Below are 23017 nucleotides of genomic sequence, written 5' to 3' on the forward strand. Positions count from 1 at the left end.
TGGTCGGAATTATCCCTAACAATTGGCTTAAGAGCAGTGTCTTCCATTTAAACATATACAGCTCGCCGTCGGATCAACGGCAGGCATTCGCCACGATCATGACAAAGGCGGTGGCCCTGACTAAGGGGGCCCCCATAGGGATAGCGGGTGACTTCAATGCACCCCATGATTCCTGTGTATACCCCCGCAACGCCACCAAGGGCAATCTCCTTGTCCAGGCAGTTACTGACTGCTCACTGGAATTGATGACGGATCCTCAATACCCGACGCGAATCGGCACGTCGGTTAGTCCGAGACACCACTCCGGACCTGGCGTTCGTCAAGAACGCCTCCAGAGCAGGATGGCAAAATTAGCAAGAGAATCTGGGTAGCGACCACTTCATTGTGGAGATTACCCTAAGAATTAGCGCAGCCCCTACCTAGGGAATTTAAAGTGACAGACTGGGATGCCTTCCGGAAATTGCGGGAGGCGGACCAGACCCATTACGACAATCTCGATAGTCTGTTCACAAGACTACAGAAGGACGTACAAGCTGCGACCAAGGTGGTTAAGACCGACCTAAAAGTTGATCGGATGGACGCGCGCCTTGCGCACCTCCTAGAAGCCAAAAACTCCATCCTGGCCCTGAGAACACACAGACTCCAACGCTGACTTCGCAGGAAAATTGCGGAGCTCAATCACGCAATCCAAGCTCATTCCATCGAACTGTCCAAACAATGGAACGAAGTGTGTTCCTCGGTTCATGGGCAGATGAGATATGGGGGAAAATGGAACCTCCTGAAACACTTACTCGACGATTCGCAAAGCAAAAGCAATCAAAGACGAGACATTGAACGCATAGGTCACAATCAAAAGGCGGCGGGCGGAGGACGTGTGCTTGCAGGTGGACGTGTTGAAATACACGTCCTCCTGCAAGAGTTGGCAGAAAAGTATCTCCCGCTGGGCCCTTCCGGTGACGGGGATTATCCTCGTTACCGGGGGGACGCAGTGGGGGAGCTATACGCCTCCTCCTTCACTAAATCCGAAATCTGGGAGGTGCTCCAAAAACTCAACGGTCGCTCTGCACCGGGCCCGGATGGAATCTCCAATAAGCTCCTCCGAAACTTCGACGGACTTTAAGTAGCGTTGCTCACTGAGGAAGTCAATAAAATCTGGGAAACGGGCCTCGTCCCCGACTCCTGGAAGACAGCCTCAGTGGTGCTCCTCCCGAAACCAGGCAAACCTCTTGCGCCGAAGAACATGCGGCCCATCTCACTCACGCCCTGCGTAGGCAAGGTGGCCGAACATGCCATTCACAACCGTATATCTAAGCACATAGAAAATAATGAGTTATTCCCTCACAACATGGTCGGCTTTCGACCGGCACTCTCCACACACGACGTCATGCTAGTTATAAAGAGGCAAATCCTTGATGATGACACTAGAGACACTAGGCGCATCCTAGCTCTAGACTTGTTCAAGGCTTTTGATAACATATCGCACCGGTTCGTGCTAGACGCGATCTCGGACCTGGGCCTGGGGCCACGATTCCATGCGTATGTTAGCTCCTTCGTCAGGAATCGCAAGGCGACTGTCGAAATAGGTCAGGTCAAATCCAAGGAATTTACATTTGGAGCGAGAGGCACTCCGCAAGGGGCGGTCATCTCTCCCCTACTGTTTAACATCGCCATGAAGGGCCTCTCAGAAAGACTGACCACAGTAAGAGGTCACGCCCTCTACGCGGATATTACCATGTGGTGCATGGGAGGGTCTGATGCTGCAGTTGAGAGTGCGCTCTAAGAGGCGCTCGACATCACGGAACACTTCCTACTAGGCACGGGCTTGCAGCTTCATGAGTCTGTCGCCAACCAAGTCCGAACTTCTATTGTATAGGCCCACCCGACGGGGGGTTAGGTGCTCCACACCCTTAGATCAAGTTCCCATAGCCCTCTATACGAGAGACGGAGAACAAGTCCCCAGAGTGGATACCATCCGGGTCCTCGACTCTTCGGAATCGCTCGGGGGCAACTGACAGACTATAGCCCGCATCACCACCAAGACGGACAACATGCTTAGGCAGGGTCTCGAACTGCCGGGGGGGTTTAAGTGAAAGCAATCTCGTCAGACTCTACCACGCGTTTCTTATGAGCCACGTTAACTATGTAGCTTCCGCGTTGCACTAGTCTAAACGGGAAGAGGCCAAAATCGACGCCCTCATGCGCAAAAGCATCAAGCGCGTGCTGGTTTTACCACTCACTACCAGCACCGAGCGTCTCATGCAACTAGGCATGCACAACACCTTGTCAGAGGTGATCGAGGCCCAACGAGTGGCCCAAATAATACGACCCTCATCATCGCGAGTGGGGAGACGCATTCTAGAATCCGTTCGATGCGGTCACCAGGAAATCACGGACCGCAACGCGACCCTATCACCCATGGTCCGAGATACGTTCAAGGTAGATCCCCTGCCACGTAACGTCTACCCTCAATATCATGTAACGCGCCGGGTAGCCCGGGCTCGTTTCCTATTAAAAGTAGCTGCGGCCACTCCGAATCTTGCATGTCTCGTTGACGCCGCCCAGTGTGGCGCTCTGATCACTATGTCGTAGTTTCGGTTGATTCCAATGGTACTCTCATTAACTCAGCATCCGTGCGGAAGACTTCTGCAACAGTAGCCGAGCAGGTTGCTGTAGCTATAGCACTGAAGGACCCTCTGCGTCCCCATATCTTTACAGACTCTAGGTCTGCAGCCAGAGCGTTCGCCCTCCGGCTCGATTTCAAAGGAGGCGGCGGTCATCCTCGGCACCGAGGGGGCTGCTGGTTTTCATATCATAATGTGGTTCCCGGCCCATATGGGAATCAATGTGCACTCTTAGGTTGTTAACGCCAATGAGTTAGCCCATGACTTTCGCGCGAGGTATAACACACCGCGGTGGTTCCGGTACACTCACGGGCGGCGACTTAGGACTGTACAGGGATTCGCTCCTCACCTTCCATGAATCTTGGCACAGTATCAACTTGCTCGGCGCGCCTTTCCGCTACCACATCCTAAACTCACTAGACCACAATCGTCGGCCTTTCGCATGCTCCAAACGGGATCGTTCCCCTCCAGGGGCCGATTCAGTCACTTCGGGCGTAATGTAGAACCCCACTGTCCAGACTGTGGGGAAGCGTACTGCTCTTTATCTCAGTTGCTCTGGCAATGCCCTGCGTTACGCAGCTCATCGCTTACCACTCTAACGGACTGGGAGGCAGCCCTTAAGAGCGGCGACCTCTCAGAGGTACTACGGGCTGTCCAGAGGGCCTGCGACAGGGCGGAGGACCACGATCTTCGGACCCCGACGTGGGCTGCAGCCCGCGACGGCTACGGGGATTCCCTGAAAAGGGAGGTACCCTAAAGCGGTTCCTCAGGACCACCAATAAAGTTTTTTGTCTGTTTGTCTGTATCTCTCCCTTAAGAGGTGCAGAAAGTAACTTTTTTGCTTTTGTTGTTGAAATGTGGCACTTATACTGGCGATGGCTACACCTTTTTTGTGTAAAAGCAATCATAAGAAAGAAACTTCTAAATTAACAATTGCCGTCACAGGTGCGAAAAGTATACAGCAGAATTCTATAGGAGAGTAAATGAACTACACATATAGTCCTAGACAAACTGGAGTGTGGAGTGACAAAATGCGACGGCAGAGGGAGAGAATGCACAGAAAGGCAGGGAGGTTAACCAGAAGTAGTTCCGGTTGGCTACCCTGCACGGGGGCAAGGGGTAGGGGGATAAAAAGAGAAATAGAGTGGAAGAGGGGAGAAATGATACGAGCACAATGAAACCGCGTACACTATACAGCGGTAGAGGGCGGCGTTCTTAAAGTCTATCGTGAAGGCCCGCAGACCACAGAAACCTTATTAACGCGACTGAGGCCTTCAGCGTGGATGTTCTGTCGGAGCACTGACCTAAAGCTTTTAGTTCCGTTAGTGGAAGATTGTCCAATTGGTTCAACACACTGCATAACACTTGTCTTTCGGCATTATATCTCGGGACACAGATAATGTGTGCGAGCATCTCATCACTGTGGAATACGTCGCACGGGGGGCTGTTAGCCATTCCAATAAGGAAGGCATATGAGTTCGTAAGTACAATGCCTAACCATAGACGGTACAGCATGGTCTGTTCACGTCGTGGTAATCCTGGCGGTAGATGCATCCGTATATCCGGAGACAACAGACGCAAACGGCACATGGCTAAAGTGTTCGAGTCCCACAGGGGCAAAGCACATTCACGGGATATCAATCGCAGTCCAGCCACGGCGTCTGTTCGCGAAAGTGAAATGATGACACATTGACCACTTTCTTGTACAGATCGGCCGGCCTCGTCGGCGTGGTGATTCCCGCTGATGTTGCAATGTCCTGGAAGCCATTGAAATATGTGTCCCTTGTCGTGGCTTCGATGATATATCTCGTATTTCTGAGGCCAGTTGTTCATTGTGTTCGTGGCGCATTGGGCTTTGTATGCATTAAGGGCTGCCTTAGAATCACTAAAAAGTGCCCATTGTTGCGGTGATTCCTAATTAATGAAATCAAGTGCAGCACGGAGCGCCGCTAGTTCTACACTCGTCGAGGTGGTAAAAAATGAAGTTTTCAGCTTGATTTCTTTAGATTTTGCCGGGATGACGACTGCAGCAGCAGAGTTGTTGAGTTTTTCCGAAGCATCTCTGTAGAGATGTTGCCGGGATCTGTGGGCGTTGTTAATGTGTTCCAAAGTTGCTTGCTTCAAAGCTTGCAACGGCGCTCCAGCTTTATGTTTGATGCCCGGAATTGTCAACTGTACTTGCGGCCGGTGTAGACACCACAATGGGGCTGATAATCGTGTAGGAAGCGTGAATTGTGAAGGCAAGTTGGAATGATTTCTTACAACACTTTTGGAAAATGTTGAATGTGACCTCTTTGCGGGCATGCAAGCAAGATGGTGTGTGGTAATCCGATTCAGATGTCGGATGTGTGCCCTCAGGACATCTGTAGCAATGTAGACTGGCAAGCAGGAGTCTCGGGCAATGGCCATTGTCGCAATCGATGATGTAGTTTTTTGGAGACCGAGACAAGTTCTGAGTGCTTGGGCTTGCACACTCTACAGTCTGCGGATATTTGTAGTGCAAGTATTTCCTAGTGCAGGTAAGCTGTGCAGCAGGAAGCCCAAGAATAGCGCTTATATAGTTGCAGCATTGTTGGTACGGTTGCGCCCCAGGAATTACCACCGAGAAACGCGAGGTCCACAACGGCAGCCAAATCCTTTGTCATGTACGAGACGGTGAGGGCTCCCAGAAAAGTCTCTATCAATGATGACGCCAAGAAATCGGTGCGTTCGTCTGTATGGTACATTCTAGTCATTAATCCGGAAAGCATACGGGGCCATCGCTTTGCGAGTAAAAGCAACGAGTGCACACTTCTCTGGTGAAAGCTCCAGGCCACGCGGTAGAAGCCTTCTGAAGTCGTGCGCGGACTTGTAAACGTGTCACTCCTGAAGCCCATATGCAAATGTCATCTGCATATACGGAGAGCTGTACGGTTTGCGGTAACCAATCGGTTAGACCAACGAGCACCAGGTTGAATAGGGCAGGGCCAAGTAATCCGCCTTGCGGTACACCACGACTGGTATAGCTAGACGGCGTTGGCCCGTCTTCAGTCAAAATAAAGTAAAATCTTCCAATCAAATAGCTGCGTATCCAGCGTAAGACGTGTCCACCAATTCCTATAGCTTCTAAGGGATCCAGAATTACATGGTGATGTACATAGTCGTAGGCATATTTAACATCAAGGAATAATATCCGAAACTTGGCAGCATGAAGCCATTCGCGACGATGAAATCGTTCCACCAAACAATCACCGGTATAGAAATCATAGGGATTCTCGCGGTGGCGGCATTGTAGTAACGAAGTCCGATGTTCATGTAACAGTCACAGATCAAATCATGTGACAGGAAACTTTGTTCTTGAAGGTGTCTATCTGGGAACTGTCGTTTTTCTTGTATTCTGTATATCGGGCTCCAGGTGCCTATGACTCATATATGCATAAATTGTATGATCATTTTTGAAGACTGAGAGGGGAAAAACTTGATAATAACAGGTGACTTTAAGCTGCCGTGTTTAAACTGGAATTGCTTAAATTATAGATCGTCGGTTTCTGGTGACTTGGCGATAGACAGTATGCTCAATCTTAGCCTCCAGCAGGCATTTTGGGCACACGGTCGAACTTTTGCATATACCGCTGACATGCCCGATCTTCAAGCAATTACGGCACTGAAGTGGTCTTGCAACGATAGGTCACACTGTATGACGAAAAATCCAACTTTCACGTGTGACGGCAAGCTTCCACCCTTGAAGGTTATCTTCACACAACGTGATTCCCCTAGGTGATGGACTACAAAAATATTTACATCTCCTGTGGCGGGTTTAACCAAAATAGGCAGGTCGTTGTTGTTTATTGACTCATAGATGTCATAAATCACACTTGATTAAGTATTGCTGTCCTGCGTTATTGTGTTGCGAACATTTATCGTGCCCAGCACTTTGACTGTGCTCAAGATGTCCAGCGCTGCTCTGTTCTTGACATCGTCCGCAAGAATATTCTTACCGGTGTTAAATCTCACATCCGTAACCTCACTCGGAACAAGAGCCTCCAATGTGACAGATATGGCTATCCTGTTTAGCCGATTCAAGTCGTCGGCTGGCGTCTCGGGCAAGAAGAGTATGGTATGGACCGTGTCAGTGTCCTTTGCCGTCGCCGTTATCCTTGTTGAAGACGAGGAAGCAGTGATGATTCTCTTCTTTCCTTTTTGCCGTACAACTGTCAAGTAATCACCGTCATCCCACAGAGCATCTTCTGAAGCAGAGTAGTACAACATGGTGTCCTCGCTGCCTGTGTCACTGATGAGGTGGTTGCGCTTCCTCGGAGCGCTTGACGCTGTGACGTCTTGTCTCGCCCGGACGCCCAGCTGACTCCGCTTCCATCACCGAAGCTCTTAGGAGCGGCGCCTCCCGAAAACACGCAAGAATACTCGTAAAATGAGAGCACTAGAAAACGAGGTTCCACACAAGAGCCACTTCTTCGTCGTCCTCCATGCGACGGCAGCCGGCGCCACATAACATATTGAGTCCTAACACCCACAATTAAAATAAGTTCCGAACACGTACGCAAAGACACATACGGTCCATGATTAACAGGCGTACATATGAAGAGCATACATAGATGGATTAATAGAAACACAGATACACAGCAATAAATACCTGCCTTCATCAGACAAGGCGCTCAAAAATACGTATCATGCACCTATTAGAACCGAAATACAGATAAAAAAATTGTCGCAGTTTTATCCGAAAGGCGAAGCATCAATTGCGATAGCAACTTAGTAGAGAGCTATACGGAGTAAGGATAGTAGTTTTATCAGCTGTATAAACTTGGACATGCAGCAGCACCAGCAACGGGCAGAACTGTTGTCGACGCCGTCGCCGTTTTGCCGGAGTTCGCACCGATCGCGCGCGGCGTTGGTAACTGTTGCCAGGGCCTCTGGGGGCGGCTCGGAGGTTTTCGACGAGATCAGAACGGTAAACTCGTCGTGCAGCGTCGGAAGTCTTTACCACCTTATCGCCTCGCAACATTTTTATATAAATACGCATTTAGTGCCCCAACTAAACGTCGGCTACCAATCTTGACAAAAATTACAGAAGATTGTTACTTTGTGGTGTCTTAAGGTAACGTACTTTTCATTTTATTTGCAAGTTTTCTTTCATAATAATTTCCGTATCCGTTGGTGTCCTCCTTCAAATGCATGTCTCATCTTTGCACGTAAGAAGGTTATCATTTTCGGCTTTGCAGTCGTGCACTACTTCCCTGGGCAGCGCAGTCTTGGTATTCTGAAACAAATAAGCGTAAAAAACTTTAGCAGCTACTATAACAATGCTTCGATATTCTCACCTCATCTTTTTCTTCATCACCGAGCAGCCTTGTATAGCGCCAGAACCGCACCGCTTCATCACTGCAGAGGTGTAGCTGTGTATTTTTATTCCTTATTTCTCCTAAAAATGAAAAGAAGTCCATTTAATGGGAAGCAGTCAACGTCACCTTTGTGGCTGGCTTTATTTTACAAAAGGTGTAAAAAAGTGCTATAAGCACCTAGAGTTATCCCGAAAGTTGTGAAAACAAAGAATTTTATTGATCGTATAACGTTAAAAAACAAGGTCAGCATTCAGCGGGAGGTGCGCACTACTGCACTAGTTGCTAGTGCAACGGCACATTCACGTCAGTAGAGCATGAGCACCCTGGCTTTCTTCCAGGGGGGGGGGGGGGGGGGGTTTGACTTTCGGTGTGTGTGTGTGGGGGGGGGGGGGATAAGCAAGTACTTTGCATGAAATGCAATTTTCTCGCTTTAGCCAGACGAATCCAACACCAACTAAAGTACCTAATATTCATAATAATGACACCAAGGATGATGACGTGGTTTATTTCTTCAGCGTTTTCCTCAGTAATTTAAGAGTGGATGAATAAATACAAGGCAGTGATAAGTGTTTGTGCTAATCCGGCAAATTCAACCTCAAGTCACCTCCTGGATTGTAATGACAATGTGAACGGAACACTCAAGGTACACGTTGGACTGATGGGGCTGGACGCATGGGGGGGGGGGGGGGTTAACTCGGCCTCAGGATATTACACCCCCCCCCCCCCCCCCCGTCGGTGCGCCACTGATGCATGTAATAGTAATTGCAGTTCTTAGAACGCCTTGGTTGGTGAATTAACACCCATGTACAAGCTATCGCCGGATAAAGCTAAATTTCTGCGCAAATTCAGGCACGTATATTTGCGTTGACAAGCGTCATCAGTATTTGTACTTGTTTCCTACTTAGTAGATGGTCACCCCAGACAAACACTTATGTTTTGTGCTCATTGTGTGCTGCAGAGATTCTCCTTATCTATGCTTCCCCTTTCCCTCTCCCCAAGCGTAACGTAGCCAACCGGGCACATCCTTGGTTAACCTCCCTACCTTTCCCTTCTCGTTTCTCTCTCTCTATCTCGCCGAGAGTTACGGAAAACATACAGGTGCATAGCCCGGTAATACGCTAAATAACAAACGGCTACAAACGGCACCACATTGAATAAAATCAGCCTGTCTAGAGCCGTGCTTGAATTCAACCTTTAACAATATCGCACATGTAAAGCTGAAATCGAGGAGAGAGTATGAGGTACTTTTTTGCGGTGAAGCTGAATATGGCTAGGCTCTGGCGTATCGTGTCCACAGGCAAAACGACGCGTAGAACAACAAAGTGGCCGATCCTGGTGATTATGCAGAAAGGTCCAAGCTTAATGGCATATAGCCCTGTCATGTGGGCCGATCATGGTGATAGTGCAGAAAGGATCCAAGCTCGATTGCACATACCCCTGTGGGCTCGCGAACCTGTAACGTGCCCTTGAACTATCATTATCACACGCGGGGCCCAAAGAGACAAAAACAATACAGAGCTTTAGAACGTTTGGGGCCCCGAAGAAATAGCATTGAAGCCACTGCGCATGTGGGAGGCTTAAACTGCGTTTGAGTTTTGAGTCGGGCACGTTATTTCACTGATTTAGCGGGAGCCCCAAAAGCTGCCGCAAAAGCTTTCTACATCAAACACGGTGGTACCCATCGAAGCGACGGCTCTAACCGAGCACCAAACTGGCCTCGATTTGTGGTAACACGTGAAGATTTTAAGCTAGTAGAAGTGACCGCGGCTATCGCTTTCTCTCAACTAACGTGTGTAATGAAGGTTGATTCATCAGACGCCGCTGATTCCAACTTTGATTGTCGATTTCACGGCTCGTAGGCCTAACATGGATTAGCTTGGCTGGTGAAGGTACTTAAGGTTGCTTACTCAAAATTGAGCGCAACAAATCGCTTGCTGCTAACAGAATAACCTTCAAATTTTTATTGAGAGGTTAGAACACGAACATCAAAGTTATTCTTCTTATTATAAAATCGATAATTCCAGGGGTCATGAGGGAGGTAGTGGCCGAATACTGCACAAGGGAGGCCAATTCCTGTTATGGTGAGGGAGTGCCTTTGTTGAAGCTTAGTGGGTCTTCCTAATTTGGTTACACCTGGACTAGTATAGCCCCACTGGCTCTCGGCAATCTTTTTTTTTTTTTGCCGGTGTCAGGTGTCACTCCAAGCCTGAAAAAGTAGTGGAATAGAGGGTTCGAACCTACGATATTCTGATTAGAAGCCCGGTGTTCTGCCTCTGCTCCACGCCACAACTATAGAGGCGTGGAGCAGCCAGCACAAAACAGGGGTAATTGGAGATCGCACGGGGAGGCCTTCGTCCTGCAGTGGACATAAATATAGGCTGATGACGATGATGGTGACGATGATCATAAAACGGTATAGTTTATTTTAATATTTGTAATAGTCTTTCTTTGACAACGTAGTGGCGCTGCAAGCGCGAGACGCTATTCGCTAACGCAAATCCCTATTCTAAAACTCCTGCATGTCCCAAAGCCAACAGCTAACATAACCATTTAACATAACCACCAAATTAAACTTTTTTTAAATTTAAATAAACAAAATGAACAGCTTCGCTGGTCTTCCATTTTCACATACTGGAAGAGCTCTGAAATTTTTTTATATATATCGAAAGGCTTTCTTGAACAACATACAGAGATATCGTTGTAACGTGTCTCTGTAACCCTCCATGCATGCGAAATAAGTGAGCAAATAAAAAATTAATAATATCGGAATTATGGTATTATGTAATTGTCCTATAACGTATCCAGCCTTAAAAGAGTTAAGCATTTTTCAGCGCAACACGCGCAAACGGCACACCGGCATTAGCGTGTGAGGAAAAAATTAGGTTGGCTGCCTCGGTGACGCAGCCGAAGTGGGGGACCTGGAAAGTGCTTAGTACTTTTGCTTACTGCTTAGGTTGTACGGACAATAGAGTACAGAAATGACGTAACCAAATACACAAGCGACATTTATTCATGCATAACAAAGGTTAGATCCTTAACTTATGATAGCGGTGGTGGTGGTCTTATGGTCTAATCTTGCAATCGTGATCCCTGTCTATTCATAATGGTCCCGTTTGTTTTGCGCGCTCGACCTGGTTACTGCGATGGGTGGCGATGGCGTGGGTTTTGTATTCGTAGCAAGACGGGCAGCGACTTGCTATTACTACACAGCTAGGATGGCGGCTGTGTCGGTGGGCGCCAGGATGTGGCTTGGGGGGCTGGCGGGTATGATGCCCATCACATGCTCAGCGCTCCGCACACTGCTCAGGTTATGAACACTTCGTAGTGATCAAAGAAGTACGACGCGTAAGGTCCGCACACCTTACGACGCGTAAGGTCTGCGTAAGGCAAGTTGAAGTCACCTGCAAGCACCAGCGGCAAATCAGGCTCCCCGTCGAGGCCAGGGACTGCATCGCATCACAGTTATTCAGAAGCAACCCGGTGAAGAATGACGACCAATCGTTACAGTTTTGCCGCTGGCGGATGTACACAATGCTGGTGACGATATGCGTGACATGGAGTAGGTGCAATTCCACAGCAGCGATATAGCCGATGCAGCTCAAAGCTGCCAGCGTGACCTTGTAGTGCGGGATGCGCTTGAGTTGTCGGGGTAGCTTCAGGTAGGTTCAGATGCGTTTCTTCTACACGAATACGCCTCCGGCTTGTTACTAATTACGGGGTGGAATAGGCCGACAGCACGAGTGGCTCAAACTCTGCCATTCAAGCCTTGGTTAGGACTACCAAACCGGTTCTCGTCTGCTGAGCATCCGTCGATACGTCCTTTGCATTTTCGCGTAGGTTCTTTTTGTTCACATTCACTACGATACGCACGCCTCGGAGTTGCTCGGCACAGTCTAGCAGGCCAGCTATATTGAAGGTAAGCGTATTTAGACGATGATTTGGCGGCGGCAAATGCACGTACCACATGTCGTCCTCACTAGGGGCGGTGGGGCCGCGTCCACGATAGAATGTGTGATCCTCGTTCGCATGCCTAAGGTGGAGACCTTCAAGGCCGGTGACATGGTTCATCGCCGCGCCGTCGAGCTGCTGCTTGTACTTACTGCACTAGTAAACCATCTGCTGAAACGCTATACTCATAGAATTCTGGATGGTCAGAGCGCATGCCGGCACAATAGGAAATTGGAAGCGTTTACAATAGATCATCCTGGTGGCATTTATGTTCCATGAACGGCGCTCTATCGAAACCTAATTGTTGCTCTTTACGTCCGCGTCGGTGCCTAGGTGCGGCCGCCACTTGATGGGCGTGCGCTGACCTGCCGTGGACGCGTCGAACTCAAGCCACAGGCACAGACCGCAGTATTGGTCGTTCGGGTACAAACACTATCGGCGCTGCAGTGGGACCTTCTTGACATGTTGTAGGGTGCCTATCACTCCATGAACTATACTATCCTCCACGTCAGCGTCGACTGTGAGTAAGTAGCATTTCCTAGGCATGAGCGTGGCAGGTTGCCCATCTCTGCCATGACCATGCGATGCACCTTGTCGCGTTCGCCACTCTGTTTGTATCTGTGCTGTACACAGCCTATGTACCGCCACCAAAACCTTTAACTAGCGTGCGTGAGCGGCGACTTGCTCAGCGCCAGCGCCTTAAATTAGGAACAAACTAACAAATGACTATATTATCTTCATGAGCTTAGTGAGTATAAGTTAACGTCGGCCGTTTCGCAAATTCGTTCCATCGTAACGCACTAGAAAGCGAAACAAATGCATTTACATAAGCTAGCTAAAGATTTGGCCGGCTATTATATAAAATAGTATATAGTATTATATAACATATTCACCAAGATAATTTCCAATAGCATCAGGGCAACGCTTGACTTCAGTCAACCAACAGAACAGTCTAGCTTCACTAAGGGATATTCTACGATGAACCATATCCATGTCATCAACCAGGTAATCGAAAAATCTGCTGAGTACAATCAACCTCTCCATATAGCTTTCATAGATTTTTAAAAAGCATTTGATGCAGTAGAGATACCTGCAGTCATAAAGGTATTGCGTTATCAAAGAGTGCTGGAGGCATACACGAATACATACCTTGGCAAATATCTACAATGATTCCACAGCAACCTTGGTTCTCCAAGTATCAAGAAAGGAGTCAGGCAAGAAGACACAATCTCTCCAATGCTATTCACTGCATGCTTAGAAGTATTCAAGCTCTTAGACTGGGAAGCTTTAGGAGTGAGGATCAACGGCGAATACCTCAGCAGCCTTCGGTTTGCAGATGACATTGTCCTATTCAGCAACAATGGGGACAAATTATAACAAATGATTATGGCCCTTAATTTAGAAAGAGTAAGAGTGGGGTTGAAGTATAATATGCAGACGACTAAGATATTGTTGAATAGCCTGGCAAGGAAACAAGAATTCAGGATCGCTAGTTAACCTCTAGAGTCTGTAAATTAGTACGTTTATCTAAGTCGATTACTCACAGGGGACCCTGATCATGAGAAGGAAATTTACAGAATAAATTGGTTTGGGGTGCATACGGCAGGCATTGCAAAAACCTGACTGGGAGATTACCATTGCCATGGAAAAGAAAAGTGTACAATCATTGCATTCAACCTGTGCTATTATGTGGACCAGCTACATGCAGGTTAACAAAGGAGCTCGAAAACAAGTTAACGACCGCACAAAGAGCGATTGAACTAAAAGTGTTAGGTCTAACATTAGGAGACAGGAAGGGAGCGGTGTGAATCAGAGAGCAAAATGGTATAGCCGATATTCTAATTGACATTAAGAGAAAAAGATGGAGCTGGGCAAGCCATGTAATGCGTAGGGTGCATAACCAGTGGACCACTAGAGTTACAGAATAGATACCAAGAGAAGGGAAGCGCAGTCGAGGACGGCATAAAACTAGATGGGGCGATGAAGTTAGGAAATTTCTTGGCGCAAGTTGGGAAAATTGGAGAGTGCAGGAGAGACCATTTGCTGTAATCTTCGTTAACGAAGGTTAACCAGTAACCAGTAAATTAAACAGTAACCAGTAAATTAACCAGTAACCTGGTTACCAGTACTGAGGTATTCGCCGGTGATCCTCATTCCTCAGCCTTCCCAGTTTAAGCACTTCAATACTTCTAAGCATGCAGTGAATAGCATTTGAGAGATTGTGTCTCCTTGCCTGACTCCTTTCTTCATAGGTAACTTTCTACTTTTCTTGTGGAGAACCAAGGTAGCTGTGGAATCCTTGTAGATATTTGCCAAGATATTCGCGTATGCCTCCTGTACTCCTTGATTACACAATGCCTCTACGACTCTTGATATCTTTACTGAAGCAAATGCCTTTTCATAATCTATGAAAGCCGCATAGAGAGGTTGATTCTACTCTGCAAATTTCTCGATTACATGACTGATGACATGGATATGATCTATCGTAGAATATCCCTCCCTGAAGCCAGCCTGTTCTCTTGGTTGACAGAAGTGAAGTGTTGCCCTGGTTCTATTGGAAGTTATCGTGGTGAATATTTTTTACAATGCTGAAAGAAAGCTAATGGGCCTATAATGCTTCAATTCCTTAATAATGTGTGGTTTTTATTGGCGCAAGGGCCAGATATGACCAAAGAGCGCCATGACAAATGATGGTAGTTTTCCAATGTACTATAGAGTGGTCTATGAATGATAAATGGTTGATGTAACATGGCTGTAAAAAGGCCTAAAAGCAAGTCGCTGTAAATTGCGTAAAATATATTGGCATTAAAATAATGACAATGACTAATGATTAGAGTTGTGACTATAAAAATACCGTTACAAATTAATGATGTATTAAAACGTATACAATAGCACTAGTACCTCAAGAGGTTCCTTGAAATCAAGGGCTGGGAGGCGCGTGCTGTACAAACTTTGCACTGCAGCTGCAGCCTGCAAGACGAGGCTGCGCTACAGATACCCTGGCCAGATGATTTGTAAAGTGTTTACATCTACTAAAAACTTTAAGACTGTATTAAAATCAAAAAGCGGCTCATGGCTAAGAAAGAATGCTGGGTGAAGAGGGATGTGCTCACGATATGCGGGATAAAAGTACTTTTTACGCTGGGCTTCTATTTCAGGGCACTCGACAAGAACATGGAGGACTGTAAGAATGTCGCCACACCTATCACATTTTGGAGGGTCACTTCTAGAAAGGAGGTACGAGTGTGTGCCAAATGTATGACCTATTCTTAACCTACAAAGAAGCACTTCCTTGTGTCTTGCCATTTTCTCGGACATCGATTTCCCTATTCATGGTTTGATCATATGTAGCTTGTTTGACACTTCGTTGTCCCACTGCCTTTGCCAACATCTCCGCAACTGATGGCGCAAGAAAGGCTTTAGATCTGTGGGAGAGATAGGTATGTTTGTGTCTGTATACTTAAAAACTACTGATGTGGCACTTTCGTCTGTAGCTACATTGCCTTTTATGCCTCTATGGCCAGGTACCCAGCACACTATGACCAGTTGATTGCCCATGTAGGCTGAGCATAAGCAGCTGTAGAGTTCGTTAAGAACTGAATTCTTGTATTTTCGTAGACTCATTAGAGCTGTAACGACGCTCAATGAGTCTGTGAACAGAACGGCTTTGGTAACATTCATTAGCTTTATGTGTTTAACTGCCGAGAGGATTGCGTATGCTTCCGCTGTAAAAATACTTATGTGGATTTAGTGTACCAGATGTTGAAAAAGACGGTCCCAGAGCTGCGTACGCAACACCAGCAGGAGATTTGGAAGCGCCGGTGTGAAATTCTGCACTTGAGTAATTCGCCTGAAGCTCGAGAAAGTGTGAGCGTATATGAGCCTCAGGTGCGTGCTTGGAGATCTCTATGAAAGAGAGATCGCACTCAATAGTCTGCCACTCCCAAGGTGGTGGAAGCCGACTGGGAGGCGTTAAGACATTCTCCTGTAGTAGTATGCCTGTTTCTTCAGCCGACGCTTCTAGACGCATGGACAAAGGCGTCCTCACAGACGGCCGGTTTCGATACAGCCTGGCAGCCGATATGTCGCTTATAGCGGAATGGCATGGGTGTTCTACATCCGCCTTTACCTTCAGGGAGTAAGATAGACCTATATATGCTCTTTGGAGATGCAGGGACCATTCATCCGACTCAACATACAGGCTTTCTACAGGGCTAGTCCTGAAGGCGCCTGTAGCAAGCCGAATACCCAGATGGTGAACGGGGTCTAACTTCTTTAAAGCACTAGGTTTTGCTGAGTTTTAAACTATGGCTCCGTAGTCAAGGCGTGACCGTACAAGGCTTTTGTATAAGCTAAGTAGGCATCTCCTGTCGCTTCCCCATGATGTGCGTGACAAGAGCTTCAGCAGAGTCATAGCCTTCAGGCACTTTGTTTTCAGGTACTTCAGGTGCGGGACGAAAGTTAACTTATAATCTAAGCTGAGGACTAAAAATTTATATTCATGACTCACAGATAGCCGTTCTCCATTAAGGTCAATAGCGGGGTCTCGTTGCAGACCTCTTTTGTTCGAGAAGAGGACGCACGTGCTTTTTTGTGGGTTTAGTGTAAATCCATTCTCGTCCGCCCATTTGGAAATTTTGTTGAGGCCAAGCTGCGCCTGTCGCTCGCAGATAGCAAGATTACAAGATTTGTAACCGAGTTGCACATCATCCACGTACACCGAATAAAACATTGTGCGTGGTATGACACTGTGGAGAGAATTCATTTTTACAACAAATAGAGTGCAACTCAGCACACCTCCTTCTGGCACACCAGCCTCTTGGGTGAATGGACGAGATAAGACGTTACCAACGCGAACACGGAATGTGCTGTTCGAGAGATAACTTTGAATCACGTTCAGCAGGTTCCCTCGGATACCCATTCCTGCCAGATCACGAAGGATTCCAAAACGCCATGTGGTGTCATAGGCTTTCTCCATGTCTAAGAACACCGGCAAGAAAAACTGTTTATGCACGAAGGCATCCCGGATATTTGTCTCGATGCGGACAAGGTGGTCTGTTGTGGATCTACCTTCCCTGAAGCCGCACTGTAAGGGATCTAGTATTTTGTTACTTTCAAGAAAATGGATCAGGCACCGGTTAGTCATTTTCTCAAACAGTTTGCACAGGCAACTTGTTAGGGTTATAGGCCTATAACTGCTGGCCGAAGAGGGGTCCTTGCCCTCTTTGAGAATGGGAATTATTATTGCCTCTTTCCAGGCAGCCGGGATGTACCCACCACAGAATATGGAGTTAAATATCGACAGAACTGTTTTGTGGGCTTCAAGGTCTGAGTGTTTGATCATGTCATAAGCTATACTGTCTCTTCCTGGCGCTGCCTTATTACAGCAACTCAGTGACGCCTGAAATTCCGCCATGCTGAATGGACTGTTGTAAGGTTCATTCTTTGCTATTTTCTGATCCAGGGGCAATCGCTCTGTTTGCCGCTAGTACCGTAGAAATGTATCTGTGTAATGGGCCGAACTAGAAATGTACTCGAAGTGGGCACCTAGAAAATCAGCCTGGTCTTCAAGAGTGTTTCCCTGGTTGTTTACTAGTGGCAGAGGATTAGTTTGCCGGCCGTTTAATTTGGTAACTCGGTTCCAGGCTTTACTTTCCGTCTGTGTAAGAGTTAATGCCGGATACGCATTTTTGCCAGCTTTCCCTTTTGGCACGGCGGCGCGTTCTTCGACCCTCACTCTTTACTTTCTTAATGTTTATAAGATTTTCTGTTGTTGGAGAGTCACGAAGGCGTCCCCAAGCCTTATTTTGCTTTCTTCGTGCTTCCCTACAGTCACCGTTCCACCAAGGAACACGGCGTTTCGAACGCTTTCCTTGTGTTTCTGGGATGCATATGGAAGCTATATTTACAATAAATGCTGTGAAATATGCTACTGCGTCAGCTATGTTAAAATTACGGATGTCATCCCATGTTAGGTGGGTGAGCTCTCTGTATTGCTTCCAGTCGGCAGAATCAATCTTCCACTGGGGAACATGAGGACGGTTTTCTTCACTTTTTGTCGATGTTAAAATGATCGGAAAGTGGTCCCTCCCATAAGGGTTTTTGATAACATTCCACTCCAGATATGACATGAGTGTACTTGATGCGATGCTTAAATCTATACATGAATATGTTTTGTGTGCAACGCTGTAGAATGTGGGCTCTTTTTTATTGAACAAGGACGCATCAGATGAGAAAAGAAAGTTTTCAATTAAGCGCCCTCGCGCGTCACAACGAGAGTCGCCCCACAGGCTGCTATGGGCATTTAGATCTCCAACAACGATATATGGTTGGGGAAGTTCAGCGATAAAGCTTAGAAACTCTGATCTCGAGAGTTCATAATTCGGAGGGATGTATAGGAAAGTTATAGTGACCAACTTCTGAAAGAGCACCGCTCGGACTGCGACTGCCTCAAGAGGAGTTCGGAGAAGTAACGGCCGACAAGCAACATCTTTGCTCACTATGATTGCGACGCCGCCCGAAGAGGCGAGTGCGTCATCTCTATCTTTTCGGAAAATTGCGTATTTACTGAGGAAGTTACCTTGTGTTGGTTTCAGGTGTGTCTCCTGAACACACAGTACTTTCGGATTGTATTTGTGTAGAAGTTCTTTAACGTCATCGAGGTTGTGCATAAGACCTCTCACGTTCCAGTGTAATATTTGTGTATCCATATTGTTTGTGTTCTTGTGCTGTGTGTCAAGAGGAGTCCAGTTGGCTTACGGAGCCTTTCCAGGCCCCGTAATCCGTGGTTTGTCTTTCTTGGAGCGGTCGCGAGATTCGCGCCGCTCAGGAGGCGCTGGGTGCGCCGGCTGGCTTGTAGTTGTGTCCATCGACTCCTGGGAGCCGCTGGACTTCCGCTCATTCGAGCGGGGTGTTTTCAGGGTAGGCCTTGCCTCAGAGAGCAGGGCCTTGGAGGCCCCCAACCCAGAGGTCGATGGGCCCTCCTTAAGAGATGGCGCAGCAGCGCTGACTGCTGTCGCCTGGGGGGCTGGTGGCACAGCCGCGGCCACACTCTTTGTGGGCCGGGCCGATGCCGGAGTCTGCTGCGGCGTTGCCCCCTTACGCGCCGCACCAGCATACCCTGCGATATGTAGGAAGGAAATGCGCTTTCGCGCTTCCTGAAAAAAAGAAATGTTTTCTTTGATCTTTAACGTAATTATTTCTTTTTTCCCTCTTCCAGGAAGGACATGAGCGGAAGTATGCAGGGTGATCACCGTCGCAATTTGCGCAGTGTAGTGTCTCAGTACAATTATCAGCAGTATGATCGTGCGACGCACACTTTGCACATGTGGTACAGCCCCGGAAGCTTTGAGAGCCGTGACCAAATCGCTGGCACTTAAAGCAGCGGCGAGGGTTTGGAATGTAGGGCCTAAGTTTCATTTTCAGATAGCCTGTTTCAATATATTCCGGTAAGGTACTTGTGCAAGACGTCAAAATTAGGTGTTTAGTGGGGATCTCTTTGTCATCCTGCCTGATCTTAATTCTTTGGACATTTGTCACATGCTGTTCCTTCCAGCCCTCAAGGAGCTCGGTTTCACTCAAGTCAAGGAAATCTTGTTCCGATATAACTCCCCGTGAACTGTTCAGAGATCGGTGGGGGTTCATCGAGACAGGGGTATTGCCAATTTCAACAAGTCCGGACGGTTTCTCGAACTGATTCTTGTCTTTTAGTTCTATCAATAGATCACCGCTGGCCATTTTTGTGACCTTATAGCGGGGACCTAGTTTCTCAGTGAGGCATTTCACAACAACAAATGGTGATAGTGTTCTTGCAGTTTTATCACTGTTTTGACAACTTTACACATGATACTTCGGGTATTTTTCTTTGGTCTGGACAAAAAGCTTCAGAGAGTCATCGGTGCGCCCTCTCTTGGAAAGAGAGCGGTCGGGGGGTCGGGGAAACGACGAAAAATCCATGTAAGTTGCTATAATTTCGGTTGCTATGCCAGCCGCCCACCACGGAGCCCAACAACGGGACGCTACGAAACCCGAAAGCCACGAAGACGCCAGCTGTACATAGCTACTATAACCTAATATAAATATCCTAGGTTGGATAGAATACACCAGGTTAACCCTTGCTGCCTGCGAAGTCGGAAATGAGAGGAAGAGAGGAGAAGACAGGAGAGATGAAAGAGAGAGAGAAAGACGAAGGATGGAGAGAGAGAGAGACAGGAAAAGGCAACTACCGATTTCCCCCGCGTGGGTCAGTCCGGGGGTGCCGTCTACGTGAAGCCGAGGCCAAAGCGGTGTGTTGCCTCCGCTGAGGGGTTTAAAGGTCCAAACACTCAGCGTCGGCTCAACCCCCAGGATCCCCTTTTCCCCGGACACGGCTAAGGGGTGCTCGTTAGACGCGGGAGGGTCCAACCCTCGTGTGCTCGGGTACGTGGTGGCGCAACTCACCAAACGCCTGCTTGCGCAGACGCCCCTGCGGGGAATTCTTCAATTCCTTAACGTCTCTCTGCTTATGGTATAATGCTGGCATTCTTCAAGCTCTCTGGTACACTTTAAGTCTTGAGGCATTGCGTATAAAAGGCCGCAAGCTTTTCAAGCATAATAACTACTCCATATTTGAATAAATCGACTGTTATTACATGTTCTACAGCAGCTTTTCCCCTGGTCATGTCTTGAAAGGCCCTTCTAACTTCATCGCTAATTATAGAAGAGGCCTCTGTACCCTGTTCACCACTACTTCGAATGAAAGTAGCTTGGCTGCTCTTGGGACTATAAAAGTCAGTATAGAATTTTTCCCCTGTTTTTACTATGGCTAATATTACCCTGCTTATCTTTCAGTGCATACAACTTGCCTTTTGCTATGCCAAGTTTTCTTCTAATTGATTTCATGGTGCGTTCATATTTTACGGCTTCCTCAATTTTTTCCAGGTTATAATTTCTGATATCCCTTACTTTCTTCTTGTTGATCAGGTTCGACGGTTCAGCGAATTCTGTGTGATCTCTTGAGTTTGACACTTTCATGTTTTGCCGTTTTTTTATTAGGCGCTTTGTTACTTGGGAGAGCTTGCCTACTGGTTGCTTTAATTGGTGCCTTACCTCCCACTTCAATTGGTGCTTCTGTTACCAGCCTAGTTACGGTTTCATTCATTACCTCTATGTTGCCTTCTTCTTCCTGTTCTAAAGCTGCATATTTGTTCGCGAACACTAGCCTCAATTGGTCTGCTTTTACCCTTACTGCATATAGGTTGGCCTGTTTCTTGTTTACTAATTTTATTCTTTCTCTCTTCAATTTGAGAGAAGTCCTAGACCTCACAACCTATCATCACTGTACTTTACCCTACCTAATACTTCTACATCCTGCGCTATCCTGGGGCTGGCAGAGAGTATGAAATATATTTAAGTTCTTGTTCCTGTATTTGGGATTTTCTAGGTCCACTTCCTGTTGCTTTTATTCCTGAAGAAGGTATTAGTTATTTGGAGCATATTCCTTTCCGCGAAGTCTACCAAAATCTCTCCTCTAGTGTTTCTAGAATCGATGCCATAGTTGTCAATTGCTTGCTCACCAGCCTGCTTTCCCCCCACTTTTGCATTAAAGTCGCCCATGACTCCAGTATACTGAGTTTGCCCCTTTTCCATTGCTAATTCTGCATCTTCATAAAACTTCTATTTCTTCATCATCGTGACTGGAGGTTGGGGCGTAGGCTTGTACTACCTTCATTCTATACCTCCTATTCAGCTTTATTACGACGGCTGCCACCCTCTCATTATTCCTGCAGTGTTCATCAATGTTGCCCGCAATGTACTAGAAATCCTACCGCGAATTCTCTCCTATCTGGAAGGCGTCTGTAGCAGAGTGCGTGGCCGTTAGTCAGCACTGTGTAAGCCTCACCAGTTCTCCTAACCGCACTAAGGCGAATAATATCCCAGGTAATGCCTGATAATTCTTCAAATAGCCCTGCTAAGCTAGCCTCACTCGATAGGACACGCGTGTTGAACGTTGCCAGGTTCAGTTTCTAGAGGTGGCCTGTACGCACCCAGAGATTCTTAGCAATGTCTGCCACGACGCAAGTCTGACCACCGCCTTGGTCAGGTGCTCCGCAGCCACTGGGGACTGAGGGCCATGGGTTAATTGCAGGAGTCATCAGGAAGGTAGTGGCCGAATACTGCACCAGGAAGGCCAATTCCTGTTCTGGCGAGAGACTGACATTGTTGAAGCTTAGTGGGTCTTCCTAATTTGGTTGCACCTGTACTAGTACATCTAGGTTACAGCTGATTCATTGTGGAGTTCCCCAGAGTAGTTTTTAGGTCCCGTTCTATTGTCTATGCTAACGACCTTCTGAATATTGCAAGCGATGCACCATATTTTGTACGCAGATGACGATAGCGTCTTGCTCAGTACCTTCTCTAGTACTGAAATAATTACTGAAGGAAAAACAGTGCTCACTGCCTCGCATAAACAGTCCCCAACAAATGGACTTACCGTTAACACCAGGAAGACTAGATGTTTTATCTTCCTTGCACTCAACCTGAAGTCCCTTTAAATAGGAAACTTCTTCACAACCACCAAATGGAAATTGTTGATAGCTTTAAATCTTCAGAAGCAGTCATCGATTCGCACGTGAGATGGAGTGAACACGTGTCCTATCTGACACGGAAATTATCTCGCTCGATTGGTTTCTTATCCAAATTCCGCTTTGAATTCCGACCCAAATTAAAGCTTACAATTTATAATGCCATACTACATACCTACAACAACTATTGCCACCTTGTCTGGGCCACTAAATCTCAGAATAACACCGCACGCCTATAACCACTACAGAAAAAAGCAATATAATTATTGTCACCACTCTATCCACCGCAAACACATACCATAAATACATACATACGTTGTATTGTATTCATACAGTACAACGTTTTACGCATAGAATCAATTTTGAACACCGTCTACTTTATAAGCTAAGATTTTCTCCCCAATACATTTGTAATTTTATGTAAACAATGGGTAAGATAAAACCTAAGCAGAAGCGTGTCGCAACACGCGGTACAAAGGAGTGGACAATACTCCGTACGAGCACCAATTACGGGAAGCAACATTTACAGTTAATTCTCTCTAACACA

This window comes from Dermacentor silvarum, unplaced genomic scaffold (assembly GCF_013339745.2).
Source record: "Dermacentor silvarum isolate Dsil-2018 unplaced genomic scaffold, BIME_Dsil_1.4 Seq733, whole genome shotgun sequence".
Classification (NCBI taxonomy): Eukaryota; Metazoa; Arthropoda; class Arachnida; order Ixodida; family Ixodidae; genus Dermacentor; species Dermacentor silvarum.